This window comes from Podarcis pityusensis (assembly GCF_964106645.2).
Source record: "Podarcis pityusensis genome assembly, chromosome: 2".
Taxonomy (NCBI): Eukaryota; Metazoa; Chordata; class Lepidosauria; order Squamata; family Lacertidae; genus Podarcis; species Podarcis pityusensis.
Window position 1 is genome coordinate 92,013,926 of NC_138029.1, and position 22,265 is coordinate 92,036,190.

The window sequence follows — 22,265 nt, forward strand, 5'->3', positions numbered from 1 at the left end:
AAATCAAATATATTTTTCAAAGTTAAAAAAAAGAAGATTGTTTAAAGTCTAGCAATGGCTCCAAACTTGGTACAGAATATGAGTTGTACAGCTCATCATGTTCTGAAGCAATATATGTTGAACGTTATTTCCCCCAGAGTTCTTCTATAGCTCAGAATAGAAAATGAGATACAATGAGGAAAGCGAGTGGTTTTTAACTTACTCTATTTTTAGTCCGAGTCCTGAACACCAACTGCTGCTCACACATAGGTAAGGAAAAGAAGAAAGGGGAATTGTTAAGCTTCTACAGATCTGTGGCTAAGCCCAGGAGGAAAGGAAACTGTTACGATTTGCATTCAGCGATGCGTCTGAGAGGAATTATCTTATGTTTTGTTATGAGCTAAAGAGGTTAACAGTGGCGTGCGGTGAAAATTTTCATAGGGGAACAGTTAGGACTAGAGGCACCAATTTGCAAGGGCAATGTGGGGGGGAATGAGCATTGCGCCTCCCTCCCTAAGCCAGGCAGAAGCTTTCTGGGCTTTGGGAAGGTGGCAGGAGGGCTCTTGGACCCTGTCAGAGCATCACACCTCCCTCCCTCAGTTGGGCAGAAGCATCCCGAGCTTTGGGAAGGAGGCACCAGGCTTTAATGCTCTAATTTACCCAGTCCGCCTAGTCCACTGACCACACACCACTGGAGGTTAAGCAGTTTGAGCTGAAGAGGTTAAGAAATCACAGGGCAAGAAACAGCTGTCAGAGTCTGTAGTAAAGATATTTGCCCATATTAATGGTACTAGTTGCATTTGGAGATTCTCCTGAGATTGGTTAAGAAAGATCTGTGAGTGCACAGCAACTCCACCTCCTCAAGGTTTGGAAGCTTGGGGACTTGCTTATCTAGCCACTAGAGCTTCAGAAATTTCTTTTGGGGGTTGGTTGAGCTGAGTCCAGTTTCCAACATTCAGATGAGATTTTAAGTCAGTTTAACACAATGGGACAGTTTTCCTTTAAAAAAAATATTGTTAATTGGTGAACCCTTTCCAAATTCCAAAACAGATCGACGGGGGCGTCTTTAGAAGTGATGGACCAAGTCGAAGAATTTCAAGACTCTGCAGTGACAATGCAGTGCTTTAAAATGACACCCAAAACAAGAGAATAAATACCAACTGGTTCTACCTTCCATCTTCTACATCATTCCCATCTCCCTCTGTTGTACTTAAAGGAGAGCACAGAAGATCTGTTCTCCACTGCAGTTCTCTTGCTCCCAGCACCGAGTATTAAAAATTAATTCACATAAATACGTTTCACAGCTAGAAGAGTTAATTAGATTGCATCCATTTAGTTTCTAAACCATTAAATAAAGTTTTTGCATTGATTTACAGATTATAGGCTGGTTCATCACAACAGCAGCAGCAGCAGCAGCAGCATTTATTTCCATTTTCTACTCCAAACACAGTTTCTTCATGGAAATCAATACTGACCTTTGTAAAGCAAGAAATAAATGTGAAGAGCTCTAAAGGCCAAGCTTTAAAATGTTTAATTTTTTTAATAGTTGTGGTTAATACTAGGACGGCGGGGTGCGCTCCCGTCGCTCGGTCCCAGCGCCTGCCAACATAGCAGTTCGAAAGCACCCTCGGGTGCAAGTAGATAAATAGGGACCGCTTACTAGCGGGAAGGTAAATGGCGTTCCATGTGCTGTGCTGGCTCGCCAGATGCAGCTTGTCACGCTGGCCACGTGACCCGGAAGTGTCTCCGGACAGCGCTGGCTCCCGGCCTATAGAGTGAGATGAGCGCACAACCCTAGAGTCTGTCAAGACCGGCCCGTATGGGCAGGGGTACCTTTACCTTTACCTTTAATACTAGGAAGGGAAAAACAACAAAGTCTGAAGAAGCCAATATTTTGCTTCTCTGTGAAACTGCAAACAAAAGGGAACAATACGTCAGTTATTAAAAATGCAACTGCCTATGATGCTTCGGTGCCTAAGATTCTTGACGCAAAATGTATTAAATACGTGCAATGATTACATCAGTCTAAGTCAAGCGCGGCTTGCAGACGTTGTTGGACTCTAATTCCTATCAGCCCCAGCCGCTTGAGGGCCACAGGTCAGTCGCCCTGGTCTAAATCTCAAGGGACAATGAGATTAGGTAAGGATAGCATCAACTCGACACTGCTGAGAAATTACAGCATTGTGGAACTGTAGATTAACACCACATTTAAACAAGATACTGACCATGGGTTAGGCAGTTACTTCCACAGATGACATCTTCTTCTTTTTTAAGGCATCTACCATGGGCATCCTAGGAAAATGAGTCAGACTATAGCTAGTATTGCCTACACTGACTGGCAGTGGCCTTTCAGGAGATGTTGGGGATTGAGTTTCAGAGCCTCTGCATGCACAGCCTGGTCCCTATTTCTGGGCTGCAGCCCTTCCCTTCCCTGTAAGGGGGCATCCACCATGGCCATGGTTTGCTTAAGCTGCTGTGCTTGCACGAGGCAATGCTGAGGAACAGACTAAGGCACAGGAAAACACTGGTAGAGGGAAAATCAGGCTTGATTTCTATTTTCCCACTCTGAAATGCTGAAGTCTGCCCTTGTGAGAGAATTGCTTCATCTGTCTTTCTGGCATTTGGCAGGCTTCATTCCTTCAGAAGGGGCAACCATGCTTGCAATTTACATCCAATTCTGGCAGAAAATGACTGTGCCTTTTTCTTTTTAAATCATCAGACTTTTTAGTTTCCTTGCATGATGGCCCCTGCATGGACCTGCCTAAAGTTTGGCAGGCTTGAACCATTCTGGAGGGGCTCCTTTGCCTGCAAATTCCGTCCACTTATGTGAAAAAGAGGGGCAAAGTTAAAGCTTTTTTTTTTTTTTTTTTAGATTAGGAGGGTGGAGAAATACAGCAGATTTAGCAGATCAAATTCAGACCCAAATAACAAATCAGATTGGGATACAGTGGCTCCTTCTACTGGAACAGGCTGCTTCCAAACACTATAGGTACAGAAAGAAGGTAAATTGTGTGGCTGTTGCACACCACTGCACTCAACAACACTGTGACCTTGGACACACTCCCTGAAATGTCCGGAGGCATTTTCCTAAGATAATGGCAGGAAATAATTGATTAAATGAGAAATCTTATTAGGCCGTCTTTGTGACAACAAAGACTGGCAGGAAGACTTTGGCTACGAGACAGCAATCAATTTTGCAGGCTCTCGCAATAGAAGAAAATATAGCTATCTGCAGAACAAAATGTGGAACCCGGACTTGTCAAAAGATATGCTGGCATTCAGAATGCTAACGAGAAGTTGTAGGTGGTGTGCACCAGACTGGACTCCACAGTCACTTACGGACTCATTGTTAAAACCGTGTTTATGGAAGACAATCTTACTCGGCTACGAGTGATCACCAAAGAAGAGAAGAAGAAACTGCCATCTGATCTTTGAGAGCATTCATCAATAGAAAAGCCCTGCATTGTAAATTCAGTTAAAGACTTCCAGTGGCAGCTATAATCACAGCCTTCCAGGTGTCTTCTTGATATCAGCAGAGCTTTCCCTGTCCCTCTGCAGGAGTACTAGCCCATGCCTTAATTTCTGGCTAGTGTTGCTGACGGCAGCAATCTCTTTTCATGCTCAGCCAATTTCACCACCTGCTTCTTAGTCATACTCAGAAAGTAGCGAGACTTTTGGAGTCTTCCGCACCATCCTATACATTCATTTTGAGATCAAGGACCCTGATGCATGCTTCTTAACATGACTAATAGATCATCAGTAAATAAGAAGTACCTCGGCTTCAATCCAAAGGCAGCACTCCCCGCCCCCCCCAGCTCTATGAAAGGGAAAGAATTATCACTAATTCTCCTGTTAATAAAAGGTTTCAAATCCTACTGACGAATGAAGTCATAAATGGTGTCTTTCATTCAAACACCATCTTGTCAAAAGGAACATATGAATGAAAATCCTTATAGGAACTGTTCAATTAGAAGTAAATCAATTTGCTTTCAACAGTCTCCTAGAGGCACTTGTTTCCTTTTAAAGTGACATTCAGAATTAAATCTGTATTACGGCAGTACACTGGCTCACAAGGCTTATAGATCCATGGTCCCGAGCTGATATTGCTAGACTTGTGTGTGCTGTTTTTTACATGTAACACACATAGCTGAGCTCTAACATGCGAGTATATCAGTTAACAACTGCAAATTCACGTAATGACTTCCATGTGAATGGGCCCTCTCAGTTTGGCACCAGACAGACAGACAGACAGACAGACAGACAACAGAATGTGTGAACTGGTTTCCAATGAAACCAATTCACACATTCAGTTTCCAGCTCTCAAGGCTCTGACATTCTTCATTCCATCAGCACATTCAGCAAACATGAAGTACGAGTCACAAGGACGGGCATACTAACTCCATTTTGGAGTTCTGAAATTCATGGGAACTCCCCACAAGTACAGGAGGAAAGCATACCTGTTAGTTGGATCAATAATATTTATCCATCCCCTTCTGTTAAATCTTCAAAACATAGATTTCACAATGGTTTTCTTTGCCATCCTTCACAGAAGTGCCTGAGGCAAATGCTATTCTATGAGGTAACATACAGAGATATACAGGAAGCATAAAGACAACGTGGTGCCTGAGGCAACAACAGTATGACTCTCTCAACTGTCTCCTTTCCATGTACAAAAGCCAACTGGACAGCAGTCTTCACCACACTGGTGAAGATATGCAGGGGCCTGTCCTCCAACACCTTGTTGCTCTTCCTTACTCTTCATCTTCTGCCTGAGGCAGCCATCTCACACTACCTAGTGGTAGTTGCAGGCATCTATGAAACTCTTCCAAATATGGGAAAATTCCTCCTCCTGCTCAGTTCCTTGGGTAATGTTGCTTGCAAGCTGACTGAGTTAAAAACTCATCTGTTTTCATTTGTAAACCTTTCACAAAATTGTAATGAAACGAGAGAACACTTCTATGGGAAGCAAAAACAGAAATAGTACGTCCTCAATTAGGCTCTTTATGCTGCCAGTTTTTCTTGCCTAACACTTATTACACCAAGATATACAGTAGAATGGGACGCGGGTGGCGCTGTGGGTTAAACCACAGAGCCTAGGGCTTGCCGATCGGAAGGTCGGTGGTTCGAATCCCCACGACAGGGTGAGCTCCTGTTGTTCAGTCCCTGCTCCTGCCAACCTAGCAGTTCGAAAGCACATCAAAGTGCAAGTAGATAAATAGGTACCGCTCCAGCGGTAAGGTAAACGGTGTTTCCGTGTGCTGCTCTGGTTTGCCAGAAGCGGCTTAGTCATGCTGGCCACATGACCCGGAAGCTGTACGCCGGCTCCCTCGGCCAATAAAGCGAGATGATCGCCGCAACCCCAGAGTTGGCCACGACTGGACCTAATGGTCAGGGGTCCCTTTACCTTTACCTTTATACAGTAGCATTCCTTATCCTGACCTGAAAGTTCAAGTGATTAAGTAAGAAACAAATAAGTAAGAAACAAAACTGGTTAAATTTAATATTATCTTATTATGCTATCTTATTGGGCGGAGGAGAGAAAGTTGCAATAGTTTGAAAATTAATTTTCCTTTGTACCAGGCTTCTGTTATGCCACTATATAGACAATGTTTTCCTTAAAAGCAAGCACTGCAGATCCCCTTTTTGGCCTTCTAACATTAGTATATAAACACCTGCACATTGTGTCCATCTCCAAATGTCTCTGATGTTTACATCTTCCCATACAGCCCTTTGGCTTGCTGTCATGTCTAATTCTATGCTGTCCCTATTTGGTTATTATTATTATTATTATTATTATCCTTTGGGAATGATTTATTCCTTCTAGTTCATGATTCATTCCTTCTAGCTGGATTATAACTCTATCAAAATCCTCACAATTTTTTAATAGGAAAACATGGTGACCTATCTGCAAAGTTTAACCCTATATAATATCTAAATTACCGCTAAAGAAAAAACCCAAACTCTCTTTTCTGTGGACCTTGAAATCCCCAGGAACAAGAAATATAGGATGCTGACGTGATGGAGTTCAGGAGACCAGTGAGGACTGATGAGTCAAAAGCAAATATAATATTTTGTGATTCAACTGCAAAAGCATTGCTGAAACCAGCAGACAGTGTTGAAAGAGCATAGGTGTGGTGCCATCATCACAAATTCCAGAAATAGGTGCTTGTTTGAAAGAAGACCTAGAAATTCACACTACTGCCGAACAAGCAAGATTGTAGTCTTCTGTAGTTCTAATAGCTATGTGTACGTGGGCAGCTGATACAATATAGACCCACAGCAATATTAAAGACTTATTCTTGTCACATTTCCCTGGTGGTTAAATACTATCCTCTGTTGGGGAATTTACATCAGTAAATGACTGAGTCTTTGATGTACCAACATCCTTATGATTGCATGGATTCCTAAAATATATGAACGATTAACAATCACAGATACTTATAAATGAGTTTAATTCTTTTCCATATAAACTTGCCTTCTTCTGGTCTTTCCTTTATATTAAGTGCAAGGTGCAAGACAATTTATTTTTATGGACTTCTTAGATCATTGCACTCCAAATCCACTGAATTTGAAATCTTTGTATTTTTAGTGACGCTGTGAAACTTATTATATTGGTTTACTTGCCGCTGCTTTATTGATTGTTACTGTATTTTGATATTTGTTGTAAGCTGCCCAAAGAGCACAGTTACTGGGCAGCAGACAAATACTGGAAATAAATAAAAATGTTACCATTTTATGTAAAATGCCCCAAGAACAAAATGATAAGGAAGGGATTCTATCAACTTTGGAGACAGCTTCCCCTGTTCTCCACATGTTGTTGAAAGGAAGAAAGAGTTGTACAGAAATCAAATTGATGTCAATAAAATAACAAAAATCACATTCTCCAAGACCACAAAATTATTCTGTGTGTGTCACAATGCAATAATAATTTGATACCACTTTTCACCAATCCAATATCAAATATGCTTTCTTTGAGGGTACCCCAAGATGTCCACTTTGCAATATTTTCTCTCACACCACCAGCAGCCCAGTCAAAGACACCGTTGACAGGCTCTGTGAGCAGGCCTTGTGATTATTTTGTTTACAAAAGTACTCTGTTGTAATCCAGTCTTCCCAGTAGATTTCAAATAGCAAGCAGCCTTCCTCTCTTGACATATGTCTAGTACAATAGCAAAAGAACTGCTGCTAAGGTTCAGTTCCTGCTTCAGCTGCTCTTCTGTACGACCAGAGGGTCTCTATGAAGGATGGAGGCCCAAGGCAGGCCAGCTCTATTTCCAAAGCGCCATCTTAGCCATCTACATTTTAAAAGGTATTATTTAAAGAAAAAGACTTTTAACACAGCTATCTTGTTGTTGTTGGCACCCATCTGTCTCAAGAAGCAATGGAGTATACCTTCGGAGGTGCAGTCAAACTGCTGTGTTAGCAGAACCGAAGTGATCTTTCCAAGGCGCAAGTTTGGGCAGTGTATGGAGGTCCTGGGCTGCCCAGATGATAAGCCCCCTTCTTGGCCTGTCTGATGTGCTCCAGTAGACAGAGGAAGAGCAGCTCAAATACTTGTTGGAAAGAGTTTAGCACTGAAAAGCCAATAAGGAAGGATTCAGGTGAAACAACGAGCTACATCACTTTGGTGCCATTCAGAGAAAGTCTTGTCCTGTGTTGCCGTACACAATATGCCATATTGCAATGACACATAAAACTGTTAGGATATAGTTCTGTTCCACCTTAAAAGGGAACAGGCATGACTGTTGTGTGTCACATGCCTGTTTACTTCCAGCACTTGCTGGGAACTTCCGTTTGTATATTGCTTTTGCTTTATGCTGCTGTGTGCTTGGACACGAAGGGAAGCAGACATGTTTTTCCTTTGTTCCTGAACTATGCTGAATAAATACCTGTAAATAATGCTTACACATGTCTCTGTCCGCCACTTCCGTTGTGAGAAGTTATTCACTCTGCTGATAAGAGCATGCCGAGTCTCTAAACGTATCTGAGGCTCATGTCACTGATTGATGCTGTAGCGGGAACTGGAGATCGCACAGCTGCCAGCCAGTGGCTAGAGCCAGCTGGGGGCATGCCAAAGGCATGTATCCCAACAAAAACAGGACCTCCAAGAAGGATCCCAATTCAGAAGTAGGGTGATTTGGGAGCAGACAGTAAACTACAGTGGTACCTCGGGTTAAGTACTTAATTCGTTCTAGAGGTCCGTTCTTAACCTGAAACTGTTCTTAACCTGAAGCACCACTTTAGCTAATGCTCTAGCTCCTGCTGCCGCTGCGCCACCGGAGCACGATTTCTGTAACCTGAAGCATATGTAACCTGAAGCGTATGTAACCTGAGGTACCACTGTATATCACTATATAGATATTTTACATATATTGGTGTTATGTGCAACAAATATAAATCCTAGTAGAGTAGAGTTTGATGTAATATGGAGGTGAACTATTGTCAATGAACTGACAAAGAAAACAACAAATTCTACCAGATGATTAAATGCTGGTTGTATACCCACCCAGGATAACAAGGTGTGTGCCACCAGAGCAGTTTGATTACTAGAGTACAAACCATGGATTAATACAGTGCAAAACGGGACACAATTTCCTTTTCGTGGGACCAGAACCTACAGCATAGGCTGCTGTGCCACGCAATATCAACTTACTATGTTTATTAATAATGCATAGAAAAATAATTTCACAGCTTTGTATCAGTATGGAATCTATTCTCCTTTGCACGCGCAGGTCTAGTTCTTGAAACTGCTCTGTGGAAAGGCAGACTACATTAAAAGGGGAGATTAGACCAATTTGGCATTTGTCTCTTCCAGAATGAATCCCTAGGAGCTCCGGATTGATCAAACTCTCAGCCTCATACCTCTTTTTCCACTTGCACTAAATTATAGATGGCTGCAGTAGGAATGTTAATTATTAATTGGAATGGTTTCCAATTGATTTTCAATTACAAAATATTGTTTTCTATGACATTCCAATAAGGCTGCAGGAATCCCATTAAATCTGAAATGGTCGTCATTAATTTCCACTAAAACACATGCATACCGAATCTCCCTCTCTCTTGGTTGGCAGCAGTGAATTCCATTATTCATTTCCATTAATTTCCATTTATTCCAGGCAATTCTATTTCAATTCTCCAACAGCTACCTGGCTTATCAGTATTCCGAGCTTTCCAATTTGACAGGAGCACAACCTAGCTGCCAACACCCATTCTGGCACATTTGCAAGTTTAAGACCTCAATTGGTCTTCCTGATAGGCTGGAAGCAGCAGCCAATTCATTTAGACAGTTGTCTTTAGACAAGGAGGTGACTCTAGACGTGTATTAAAGCTGTGCTTCAAATTCTTGGCACTTTAAAATGGAGGATTCCGCCCCCCCCCCTTCCTCCGAAGGGATAAAAATGATTCTCAACTGTCTTCCTAAAACAATCCTAAAAATAAATTTGCAACCATCCTTCTAAATTATCATTTACTCCACACACAACTCCTTTTAAAATCTGTTTTCTAAAATGCTCAGTCACACAAATTTATAAGATTATAGGCTGCGTACATAAAAGCGCACTCCCCCTTTTCTGGATAAACAAACTCAAATAACTGCTATTGCAGGGTTTGCTACTTGAGCTCTCTAATAGGAGTCAAAATAATAGTCACTACAAACTAGTCACTACATAAATGTAAAAATCACACCCTTTCACTCTGAAACGCCAGGTTGTGTAATAAAGGGTAAATCACACATATTGATTAGTTTATTATTAGCTTATTAAATAATAAACATAACTACAAATAATAAACATAACTTAGTGTTTTTATATGTAAACTGAAGTAGAATGTGCTTCTATCTATGGGACGGTATGCATGACCTGAGATTAGTACCTACATATCTAAGAATATAAGAGCCCTGCTGGTTCAGATCGAAGGTCTATGTAGTCTAGCACTCTGTTCTCACAGTAGCCACCCAGATGACTGTGAGAAGTCCGCAAGAAGCCCACCTAAGCGCAACAGCACTCTCCCCAAGCAACTGGTATTAAGAGGAATACTACCTCTGAGAGCTGCTCCCCCACCAGCCCTTTATGTTGCAGGTAAAAGTTCGCAATTAATTAAATACACAGTATTCCCTCTTGTGAGTATACAACAAATGGGAAATGCAATATAATCTTGGGAAATCTGTCAACATTAATTCATCTGTCAGGAGTTGAATTTCTCACAGTTGCATCTTGATTTCATCTTTTTTAAACGTTTACTCAAAGAAGTCTCCACAGAAGGATCAAAATTTATCACACAGACTCAGAAACTACCTATACAATGGTTCTCACGACTTAGCAATCTAGACACTGAACATCTCTCTGGGTACCAGCTTTTAGTTCCAGAGATACTACCTTCCTCTAGGTAATTATCACACCCATGTAAACTTCCAGTGTTGCAAATACCACATACAGAAACCAAATCCAGTGATACCAGATGTTACTTGTAAAGTGTTTTTGGAGTACAGTCATACCTCGGGTTACAGATGCTTCAGGTTGCCTGATTTTGGGTTGCGCACTGCGCCAAACCTGGAAGTACGGGAATGTATTACTTCCGGGTTTTGGCGCTTGCGCATGTGCAGAAGCGCCAAATCATGCTTTGCGCATATGCAGAAGCGCCGAATCACAACCCGCACGTGCGCAGACGCGGCGCTGTGGGTTGCGGATGCTGCGGGTTGCGAACATGCTTCCCGCATAGATCACATTCGCAACCCGAGCGTCCACTGTATTAACTAGAACTTCAGTACCAAATGAGCAGAAATTTAAAAGGTGCGGTCCAAAGTTTCAACTTGCACTTCCCAAGGTATTAAAAGACAGCAAATCCATTGTGTATTTATATGAGTCTATGTCCCAATGCAGGCTTCCTCAACCTCAGCCCTCCAGATGTTTTGAGACTATAATTCCCAGCATCCCTGACCACTGGTCCTACTAGCTAGGGACCATGGGAGTTGTAGGCCAAAAACATCTGGAGGGCCGAGGTTGAGGAAGCCTGTCCCAATGAATGTAGTGGGACATTCATCTGAGTAAGCCTACAGGAGGTTGCACTACATGTATTTAAAGAAGGCTAAATGTAATAAGATGGTATTAAAGACCATCTTGGGCCAATTTGAAAGACACTGCCGATGTTCCACATTATATCTGCACTATACTGTATATTTAAATCAGTATCATACCATTTTAAACAGTCATCGCTTCCCCCAAGAATCCTGGGAACTGTGGTTTGTTTAGGGTGCTGAAAGTTGTTAGGATACTCTTATTCCCTCCCAGAGCTGCAATTCCAGTGTGGGTTAACCGTAGCTCTGAGAAGGGAATAGGGGTCTTCTAAAAACTCTCTGTACCCTTAACAAACTACAGTTCCTGGGATTTCAACAGAAGAATGGTTGACAACTTATCTGAAACTCTTGGCATGTTTTCTGCAGCACTCAACATAGAACCAAAACCCAATTGTAGCTCCATTCAACGTAACCAGTTGGTTCCCCAGCTGTAAATCTGCAGTTTTGCTGTATCCAGCATCTTCCTGGAAAGTCTAAAACTACATCAGGACAGATCCATCCAATGTAAACAGATCAAAGACAAACTCTTCATGGTTTGAAAAACAAGCCCAAGCCCTCCAGCTCCAGGAAATACAGCTAGTGTACTTGGTTGAACTAGGAATCCATGAGCGTTCTTCCACCTCTATGAAAATTACTACAACGCTTCCCATTCTAGGCTAAGGCAACTTTATCCTCACACCTGCAAACAACATCTGTCTTGATGTTGTTTTAGACTTTCCAGAAAGATGCTGGATACAGCAAAACTTCAGATTTACAAGAGGTACAGTATTTCAAGTGTGTACATAAAAGCACCAATTTATTCCTAAGAAGTGTGCCATAAAATCAACATCTGTTTTAAACACAATTAATGAAGGACTATCCTGAATAGTAGATGTGTTCAGAAGATGCTTTTTAACCAGCGTACCATAGAAGTGTGCTCAGGTGGCCTATCAGCTGCCTCCATATGGCACAATTGAAATTAAAATGTCTGTGTCTGTGTGTGCACATGGAGAAACCTAGATTTAAGACAACAACTATACTGGTTTTAAAAAATGAAAAGAATTTGAAGGCAAATACAATAAAAATGAAAGTTTCCCCGGGTCATATTATATTACATCCTATTATATTTTCTATTATTAAAAAATGAAACCTTACGCCACATAATGATGGTTAGAGGCTGCAACAGAAAGCAGCTTGTGCCAGGAAGTGATGCTTTTCCTGGCCAGTATCATTTGCCCTAAAAATAAGGCCACTGACAATAATATATTATCAATTATAGTGATTGAAAAATAATGGGGTATTTACCCAGGTGTTCATAACTGTCACCACCATCATGGGACGTGATGAAAACAACCAGTCATATGAATGAGTTGCAGGTCAGGTGAAAATGCAGGCATTAACAGTATTTCATAAAAGAAGTACTTTGTCCTCTGTGTTTGAGGGTTGACAACTTCTGTGGGAGCAGTGTTAGGCCCCACCTGTGTTAACATATTTAAATCAGTATCATACCACTTTAAACAGTTGTGATTTTTCTCCAAAGATTCCTGGGAACTGTGGTTTGTTCAGGGTGCTGAAAGTTGTCAGGAGACCCTTAGTCCCCTCATAGAGCTTCAATTCCCAGACTGATTGAACAATCAATCCCTCTTCCCAGGAAAATGGAAACTGTAGCTCTGAGAGGAGAATAAGGGTCTCCTAAAACTCTCTTAACAAACTACAGTTCCCTGGAATGTTTGGAGAAAGCCATGACTGTTTAAAGTGGTATGATTCTCTGTTAAATGTATCATCAGATGGGGTCTTGGGCTGTCACAACAAAGGATCTTGTGGCACCTTAAAGACTAACAAATTCATATTAAGGTATAAGCATTCATGGACTACATAAACCACTTAATCAGTTTCATGACCCCCAATTGACTAAAACTTATGCCATAATTAATTAGCCCCTCTTTAAGGGTCCACAAGAGCTCTTGCTGACTAAAAATTGATTCCTGTGGCCTCTTTCATTCCCATCATTGTCTACAGCTACTGGTCTCTGAAGAAAACAATGACGGTGTAGTTATTGGTGGTCTCGCAAAAGCTCTGCCAAAACAGCAAGTTTTGAAGAGGGATTTAGAAGCAGAGGTGTGTGACTCGCTGTTATCTGCTGAACAAAGCTCCTTGCATGGACATTTTCGCATTGCGGTATCACTTAAAGAGTCAGTTGGATGCTGGGGTCCCGAGTGGTAGCATGATAGGGTGGAGAATTCCTCAAGGAAGGATATCACTAATATTCTGTAATGCAATAGAATTCTCCATGTGGATTCCCATATGGCTGTCCACAGTGTCAATAATATGAACCCAAGGTGTGATCTCATTATTCTTAGCAAATGAAAATCCCACATTTTTACATGACTAATGGTTGAGTTCCTAAAATAAAGGAGGAGGGTACCCAATCTGCTCATTTTCACAAACGGGAAATACAAAGCATGCTATTTCCTGCAGCTTCCTTGCTGCAGATTCATCGTCTTAAATGAAAAGATGAATTATGGTATCGCCTGCCGAGCATTGCAGAAGGTATTTGCTGAAATCCTCTCAGCCTGAAAGCTTTTCCAAACTCTTCTGGTGATGATTCTCCCCCTCCCACTGTCATAATGAGTAGGATTACGCACCATGTGATTCATTCATAACATTGAGAATCTTCCCACTCCACATTAATTGGTTGCCTCTGGAGAGTTTGAGGATGCTCACAAACAGGATCAAGCTCCATCACATGGCTCATAATCTTAGAGATTATGGCAGGTAGGGAGAGACAAGTCACCACAGGGATGCCACTGCCAGCAGCATCTCTGTGGTGGGGCAGACTATATAGGCAACTCTCAGTTTAGATGTTCCAGTGAAGGAAAACAGTCTAGAGAAGTGTGGTGTTGTGTTGAAAGCCTGGTCCCACAGATGGATCAGGAAGCAAGGCTTGCACTCCAGATGCATATAGCATATCCTGAAATGGACATATGAAACTGCCTTATACCAAGTCAAACCATTGGTCCATCTAGCTCTGTATGTTGACACCATACCGACTGGCAGCGGTGATGCTGTATTTGACAGGAGTCTTTCTCAGTCCTACCAGGAAATGGTAGGGACCTTCTACCTGCAATGCAAGTGCTAGGCCACTCTCCACGAAACTGACTGAGGAAACTACACAGACAGAAATAAAACTATGAAGTGACCATACAGTTATTATTAATGTGTGCCACTCAGACAGGCACAAAGGTGATATCCATGTTAGTCATACTCAGAGTAGATCCAGAGAAATTAATGGGTTTTAAGGAAGAAGATATTTAAATACATGTATTTAAACAGTAAAGCCACTGATCTGAAGGGGTCAATTCTGAGTATGACTTAGCTGGATATCTCCCAGGGTATTTATTTTAAAGCACAGACCCCCACTTTTCTGACACACACATGCTCCACAAGTCAAAATCAAGTAAAATATGCAAGTTCTCTCACTTCGCATGTGCCCTTGCTTCAAGAAAGGAAAATATTTCATGGTTTTGTAAATAAGGAATATTAAATTGGGAGGGGGACCTTTACTTGGGTGGGCTCCCTGAACACAGTGTGCAATTTTAGTTATAGCAAAATATTGTTATATTTACAAAAGGAAATTATAAGTTTTTGGAAATATTTGACGTTATAGGAAAATGTTTTTAATTGGGTGAGCCTCCTAAATACATTGGACATTTTTAGTTATGCCAAAATATTCATTTTATTCTAGAAAACAGATTTTATTATATTTTGAACAATCCAATACATGGATTACAATTATAATTCTGTAGGAACATCTTGCAATTTGCTATTAGGTTTGTTTTTTTCTGTGATAAATTTGTACTGCTGGTATAAAATTGCTTTTGTTGCTATTATAAAAATTGTATTGCTATTATAACATTAATAATGCATTAAATCATTTGTTCCTTATTTCTAAAGGTGCCATTATTATAAATCATTGTTTCTGGATTATTGCTTCATATTTTAAGGAAAATGACACTTTCTGTTTCTATTTTCAGTTTAAAGCTTGTTCCTATGACATTTGTTATTCTGTCCTCTACTATCTTGGGATATTGATAATTTATGAATTCCTTCGAAATGACTTAACTGATTCCATGTAGCATCACTATTGCATCAAATAAAATGCACATTTTAAAGACTTTATAGGCTTCTTTCGCCATGCAATAGCACTTGCAGATAAGTGCTGCTTAATCTTTCTCTCCCAAAGATGCCTCCCAAAGGCTCTAAGTGGATTTTCCCTTCCCACCCCCCACATACCTCTCTTGAAAGTATTTTACCTATCTCCTGTAATTTCTTCTCCCATTCTCCTTTCATGTGCAACTTGTGCCTTATCCTCTAATCCCCACAAGCTGCTAATTTCTTTCATCATCCCATCTGGTCATTTTGCATTCACTTCTTCCTCCTATAACAGCTTTCCTTTCTCTTATCCCTTCCAGTCTATCCCAGTTTGTTATGTTAACCTTTTGTCTCACTTTCTACTTCTTTCCCCCCAATACAGGCTCTGGCCTTTTTTCCCTCAGAGGAGAAAGATCGAGAAAGATCTTCCTTCCTCCTAAACCTTTCTTTTCCCTGTACATCTTTACTCAGCATGCAAAGAGTTGCCAGTGCTGGCATTAGACCAGCCAAAAGCCTAAGGGGTAGGTAAGTGAAGAGGCATTGGGTAGGCTACGGAATTAAGGGCCATCTGAAAATGGTCTGACTTTGACTGTTGAGTGCCAACCCACTCTTTTAAAAACAATGGTCCATGCAGACAGGCAGTGGCTCTCCAGGGTTTCAGACAGGGGTCTCTCCCTCAAGACCTGGAAATACTGGAAATTGAACCGCAACATTCTGCATGCATAGCACAAGCTCTGCCACTGAACCATAGCCCTCCTCAAATTGTTTAAGTCAACTGAAGAGTGTGCCTTGCTAAACATGCACAGAATGGATGCACATTTCATTCTTCATTATATACTACAGTAAAAAGTTAATATTTTGAAGTGGTGGGGTTATTAACTGTTACATTAACTTAGAAAAAATATTTTGCAAAAAAAGAAAATCACATTTCCTCCTGGTACTTACTTATAAAACAGTATATTCTTGAAACCAGGCACAAACAGCCCCAATACTTATTTCTGAAACCCCAAGCAGAACACTTTTCAAAAAGCATATATAGCATTTTCCAATTTGCTTCTGAATACATTGACTTTTCTTGTTATTGTCCACACACATTAGGTTTGCTTATATTAATATCCTGAAGCGTGACTTTTCTTGCCAACAGTAAGTATATCCTTTTTACAATACGGATGTCCCTTAAATTTTGAAAATGATCTTCTAATGGCTATATGGGGGATAATTAACTGCTTCTTTGTGGAGATAATGGGATTTGCAATGAGAAAAATATTGGTATTACCTTTCCCAAGACCTCTGTAAATGGCAAAATCCCAGTAATTGGTATTGCTATATGCTTAGCTGTTATTCCTAAAATTACCATAGATAAATCTATCAGAAATTACCTCCTTTCATATTATTTATTGCATTTTGTCTTGGAAATAGATCACTGAACAGGTAGGTAACGCCGACTTCCACCTTATGCAGTAAAGACAACAATCACAAAGTTGCATTTGCCTCCCTGAACAGATTGGGGTGGGTGGGTGGGTGGGTGGGGGTGTAAGTTATACCTGCAAAATTAAGCAATTCTGAAGTCTGGACAAAGCGAAAATATAGAACAGTTTGGCTCATAAATCAAGACTTTTATGGCTTTTCTTTCTTATTCCCCACTGAAGAGATAAATGGAGTTGGGAATGGCTTGCAAAACAGGTCAGTTAATTTATGCCTCACCTGTTAAGCACTGACTGCCATTTTTACTCAAAGCTTTAACAAAATACTGTGTGTTTAAGACACACTGACCCAATATCAGTCCAATTCAGAAACTAGATCTATGCAAGTGCAAAGCACGTTGAGGAATTCCTACAAAAAAGATTTAAAACTTATTATTCCTGTAAAACAAGGTGCCTGAAGATATTCACACAAAACTGAGAGGTGACCATCCCAGCTGGGCCAGTATATTAAGCCAAGATGTGCACAGCTATTCCCCATACACATTGCTTCCTGCACTAGAGTCACTATTCAAGCAGGCACTCTCTGGTTTCCCAGTTCATAACGCTGAGGCACCATTATTCTCCACCTCTAGCATTCTAGCTGGAAAAGTGGTATAGGGAGCTGGCAAATGACAGCACAGGCCTTATCTTTAGGGCAATGGTGGACAACCTTGACCTGCCAGCAACCACAACCAGCATGGCCAATTGTCAGAGAAGATGCGAGCCGTATTCCAGCAATCTCCAGAGAGCCACCTTTGCTTTAAGGCATTGGTGCTTGTGCAAATCATCCACTGTCATTAGTGAAAATAAGAGTTCTCAATTGCTCTCAACTCAGTGAAGAACTTGGATATTACACTCCAGACCCATAATCAAACCAATGATACGATCCCTTCTGGGAAATGAAGGAATGAGGGTTTATAGTTGAGGCAAGCCATTTTTTTAACCAGGTCTAGGTTTTGTGGAAGACCTCCGCTTCTAATTGGCCTAATGTTTTCCAAACTGGGAGAGTTTGTTTCTGATCCTGCCCATTCATCCCATTCTACATTTTTTTTGCCACCCCAAATTTCTGATTAATTTGAGTGTCTATTTTCTTTTTCACTGAAACTTGCATATAATATATTTATTTTCACTTTTTAAAAGGAAGTTCTATTCTCAGAGGATAATCATCATTCATATTAGTTTATCTAAGCAATTCCTTTTGCTTGGAAATGCTTTTTAAAAAAAAAAAAAAAAATTAGCTGATCCAAGGTTTCTTCTCCTCCCCATACAATAGAGATTTCAAAAGAGACAATTTTCAGTTAGAGAGCTATTCCCCTAATTAAAAGTAAACACGCTTTGCAAATGCACTCAGCAAGTATCTAAGTAAGGTGTCTTCAGGGAAATTCCTTTTTATCGTGAAAATTCTCTCTTCCACTTGCCAGCTTAGCGGCAACAATTTTGAAAACACAAAGCTATCCATCAGCACAAATATGTAAACAAATCTGAAACCTCCACTCTGCGTCTCAGAAGAAAGAAAATGAAATAAGTGCAGTTAAAAAGATATTTATCTTCAAATTTCTGTATGGATACATATGCCTCTGGAGAATCTATTATGCCTTCATCGGTGCTTTCCTTGAAGTCAATAGTAACATTTCCAATTATCAGGCCCACATTAAGTAAATAAATTGCCTGTTGGCCCATTATTGTACGTGCATGCTTTCAGTAGTAACGCTTTGCTTCCAGTTCTAAAGACTCACACATCACAGGCTCCAGGAAGAAACACAACTTAGTGGCTTAACCCCTTACAGCAGAAGTGGGAAATATTCTATCTCCTGAAGGCAACATTTCCTCCAGGGTATTCTGCCAGAGGTCACATGCTTGCAGTGGGTAAGGCTGAGACAAGCACAAGGTGGAACCAGAACCAAAAGTGGGCAGGTCTCTCTCCTCCTTTCTTTCTCTCTCTCTTTCTACTAGTCCATAAACCCCATTTCTATTATGCCCATTCTCTCTATGTCTGTCTCTCTTTCCCTGGGGAGCGACAAATTATGCTTGCTAGAGGCCTGCAGTGTTCTTTCTCCCCTCCTCCATCCATCCATCTGTTGCCCCATCAGTTTTTGGTTCCCCACTCCAGTCTTTCCCTTCCCACCCTCCTTCTCTATCTCTGGGCATCCCCCAACCACATGAAATTAGGCTGAGATTTAACATGGGATGGTAACTGGAGAACAAAAAGAGTCTATCAAATCAGAACAAATTCCCTCTATATATGATTCCCTATATATTTATGTGCTGGTATACAAAGTGAGGAACTAAGCTCCGCAATTGTTTAACAACCAACTATTAATTTTATCAAGATTCCCAGCTATGATCTTGGAGTAATACTTATTTTCCAACATCTCCCAAACAATAGGTTTCCTTTACAAAACGCTTGACTTTTATGTCTTAATCAAATTCTCTTCCTTTTACCCTCATCGTCTTTAGGCTAACCTAATCATAAACTGCTTTGAATTAAATTCTCTCCCCAAAACAGTCAATCTCATAGTGACTCCTTTATCACATAGCCAGAAAGTATTAACAACACCGTCTTGAGTTTTGAAACATGCTGCAGGTGTTTATAGACAAACATTCTGACCTGATTTTTCTGACTAAGACAAGAGGTTTTCTGACCTCCAAAACACCACCTTAGCAGGAAGATTGTTTTGCTGAAAACAAGGTGAGAAGGGCAGAGACAAAAAATTATATATATCAAGCAACTGAATCAAGCTTAAGATAAATCTGTCTCATCCGTTCATACTTCCCTTAACATATTCTATTACTCTGAGAGAGAGGCAGCAGCAATACGCAGGCTGTTTACACAGAAAGAAACTTGCAAGATTCGGGAAGGCACAAGATTGCACAAAAAGAACTCTTCAGCAAGAGTGCAAAGGCTTATTTGGCAAATATGAATACATATTTTCCCCAATATCCATGACAACCTGAGAGTTAGGAATTGGAGGAGAGGTTCCTGCAGAAAGTGACAGTGCTGCTAGCAAAGAGGGTTAAAGAATATGAGCTATTAAGTATGAGCTGAAGAACATGACCAGAGCAGGCAGTGGGCTGAGGAAACCTGGAACTGGGAAAAGACCTCACACAGTGGAACCTCACGCAGGAGGCAAGACAACCAGTGTTCTGTGGACAGACAAGACTACACAAAGCTGAGGAGTGTTGTTGTTTAGTCGTTTAGTCGTGTCCGACTCTTCATGACCCCATGGACCAGAGCACGCCAGGCACTCCTGTCTTCCACCGCCTCCCGCAGTTTGGTCAGGCTCATGTTTGTAGCTTCAAGAACACTGTCCAACCATCTAGTCCTCTGTCGTCCCCTTCTCCTTGTGCCCTCCATCTTTCCCAACAGCAGGGTCTTTTCCAGGGAGTCTTCTCTTCTCATGAGGTGGCCAAAGTATTGGAGCCTCAGCTTCACGATCTGTCCTTCCAGTGAGCACTCAGGGCTGATTTCCTTCAGAATGGATCGGTTTGATCTTCTTGCAGTCCATGGGACTCTCAAGAGTCTCCTCCAGCACCATAATTCAAAAGCATCAATTCTTTGGCGATCAGCCTTCTTGATGGTCCAGCTCTCACTTCCATACATCACTACTGGGAAAACCATAGCTTTAACTATACGGACCTTTGTTGGCAGGGTGATGTCTCTGCTTTTTAAGATGCTGTCTAGGTTTGCCATCGCCTTTCTCCCAAGGAGCAGGCGTCTTTTAATTTTGTGACTGCTGTCACCATCTGCAGTGATCATGGAGCTCAAAAAAGTAAAATCTCTCACTGCCTCCATTTCTTCCCCTTCTATTTGCCAGGAGGTGATGGGACCAGTGGCCATGATCTTCGTTTTTTTGATGTTGAGCTTCAGACCATATTTTGCGCTCTCCTCTTTCACCCTCATTAAAAGGTTCTTTAATTCCTCCTCACTTTCTGCCATCAAGGTTGTGTCATCTGCATATCTGAGGTTGTTGATATTTCTTCTGGCGATCTTAATTCCGGCTTGGGATTCATCCAGTCCAGCCTTTCGCATGATGAATTCTGCATATAAGTTAAATAACCAGGGAGACAATATACAGCCTTGTCGTACTCCTTTCCCAATTTTGAACCAATCAGTTGTTCCATATCCAGTTCTAACTGTAGCTTCTTGTCCCACATAGAGATTTCTCAGGAGACAGATGAGGTGATCAGGCACTCCCATTTCTTTAAGAACTTGCCATAGTTTGCTGTGGTCAACACAGTCAAAGGCTTTTGCATAGTCAATGAAGCAGAAATATATGTCTTTCTGGAATTCTCTAGCTTTCTCCATAATCCAGCGCATGTTTGCAATTTGGTCTCTGGTTCCTCTGCCCCTTCGAAATCCAGCTTGCACTTCTGGGAGTTCTCGGTCCACATACTGCTTAAGCCTGCCTTGTAGAATTTTAAGCATAACCTTGCTAGCGTGTGAAATGAGTGCAATTGTGCGGTAGTTGGAGCATTCTTTGGCACTGCCCTTCTTTGGGATTGGGATGTAGACTGATCTTCTCCAACCCTCTGGCCACTGCTGAGTTTTCCAAATTTGCTGGCATATTGAGTGTAGCACCTTGACAGCATCATCTTTTAAAATTTTAAATAGTTCAGCTGGAATATCATCACTTCCACTGGCCTTGTTATTAGCAGGGCTTTCTAAGGCCCATTTGACTTCACTCTCCAGGATGTCTGGCTCAAGGTCAGCAACCACACTACTTGGAGTGTACGAGACATCCATTTCTTTCTGGTATAATTCCTCTGTGTATTCTTGCCACCTCTTCTTGATGTCTTCTGCTTCTGTTAGGTCCTTTCCATTTTTGTCTTTTATTATGGTAATCTTTGTACGAAATGTTCCTTTCATATCTCCAATTTTCTTGAACAGATCTCTGGTTTTTCCCATTCTATTGTTTTCCTCTATTTTTTTGCATTGCTCGTTTAAGAAGGCCTTCTTGTCTCTCCTTGCTATTTTTTGGAAATCTGCATTCAATTTCCTGTATCTTTTACTATCTCCCTCGCATTTTGCTTGCCTTCTCTCCCCCGCTGTTTGTAAGGCCTCGTTGGACAGCCACTTTGCATTCTTGCATTTCCTTTTCATTGGGATGGTTTTAGTTGCTGCCTCCTGTATAATGTTACGAGCCTCCATCCATAGTTCTTCAGGCACTCTGTCCACCAAATCTAAATCCTTAAACCTGTTCCTCACTTCCACTGTGTATTCATAAGGGATTTGACTTAGATTGTATCTTACCGGCCCAGTGGTTTTTCCTACTTTCTTCAGTTTAAGCTTGAATTTTGCTATAAGAAGCCACAGTCAGCTCCAAGTCTTGTTTTTGCTGACTGTATAGAGCTTCTCCATCTTTGGCTGCAGAGAATATAATCAATCTGATTTCGATGCTGCCCATCTGGTGATGTCCATGTGTAGAGTTGTCTCTTGTGTTGTTGGAAAAGAGACCAGCTTGTTCTCTTGGCAGAACTCTATTAGCCTTTACCCTGCTTCGTTTTGAACTCCAAGGCCAAACTTGCCAGTTGTTCCTTTTATCTCTTGACTCCCTACTTTAGCATTCCAATCCCCTATAATGAGAAGAACATCCTTCTTTGGTGTCATTTCTATAAGGTGT

At 41.2% G+C, this 22,265-nt stretch overlaps 1 protein-coding gene and 1 long non-coding RNA gene across 4 annotated transcripts in view; one reads left to right on the forward strand and one right to left on the reverse strand.

The window, feature by feature from the left end:
- The window catches only part of GRM7 (glutamate metabotropic receptor 7), a 418,392-nt gene that overhangs the window by 322,616 nt on the left and 73,511 nt on the right, over positions 1 to 22,265 (reverse strand). The window lies entirely within an intron of this gene.
- LOC308471709 overlaps positions 19,829 to 22,265 on the forward strand; it is a 744,400-nt gene continuing 741,963 nt past the window's right edge. The window contains exon 1 of the long non-coding RNA XR_013983107.1: positions 19,829 to 20,294. This is a non-coding gene — a long non-coding RNA (uncharacterized lncRNA). The remainder of the gene's footprint in view (positions 20,295 to 22,265) is intronic.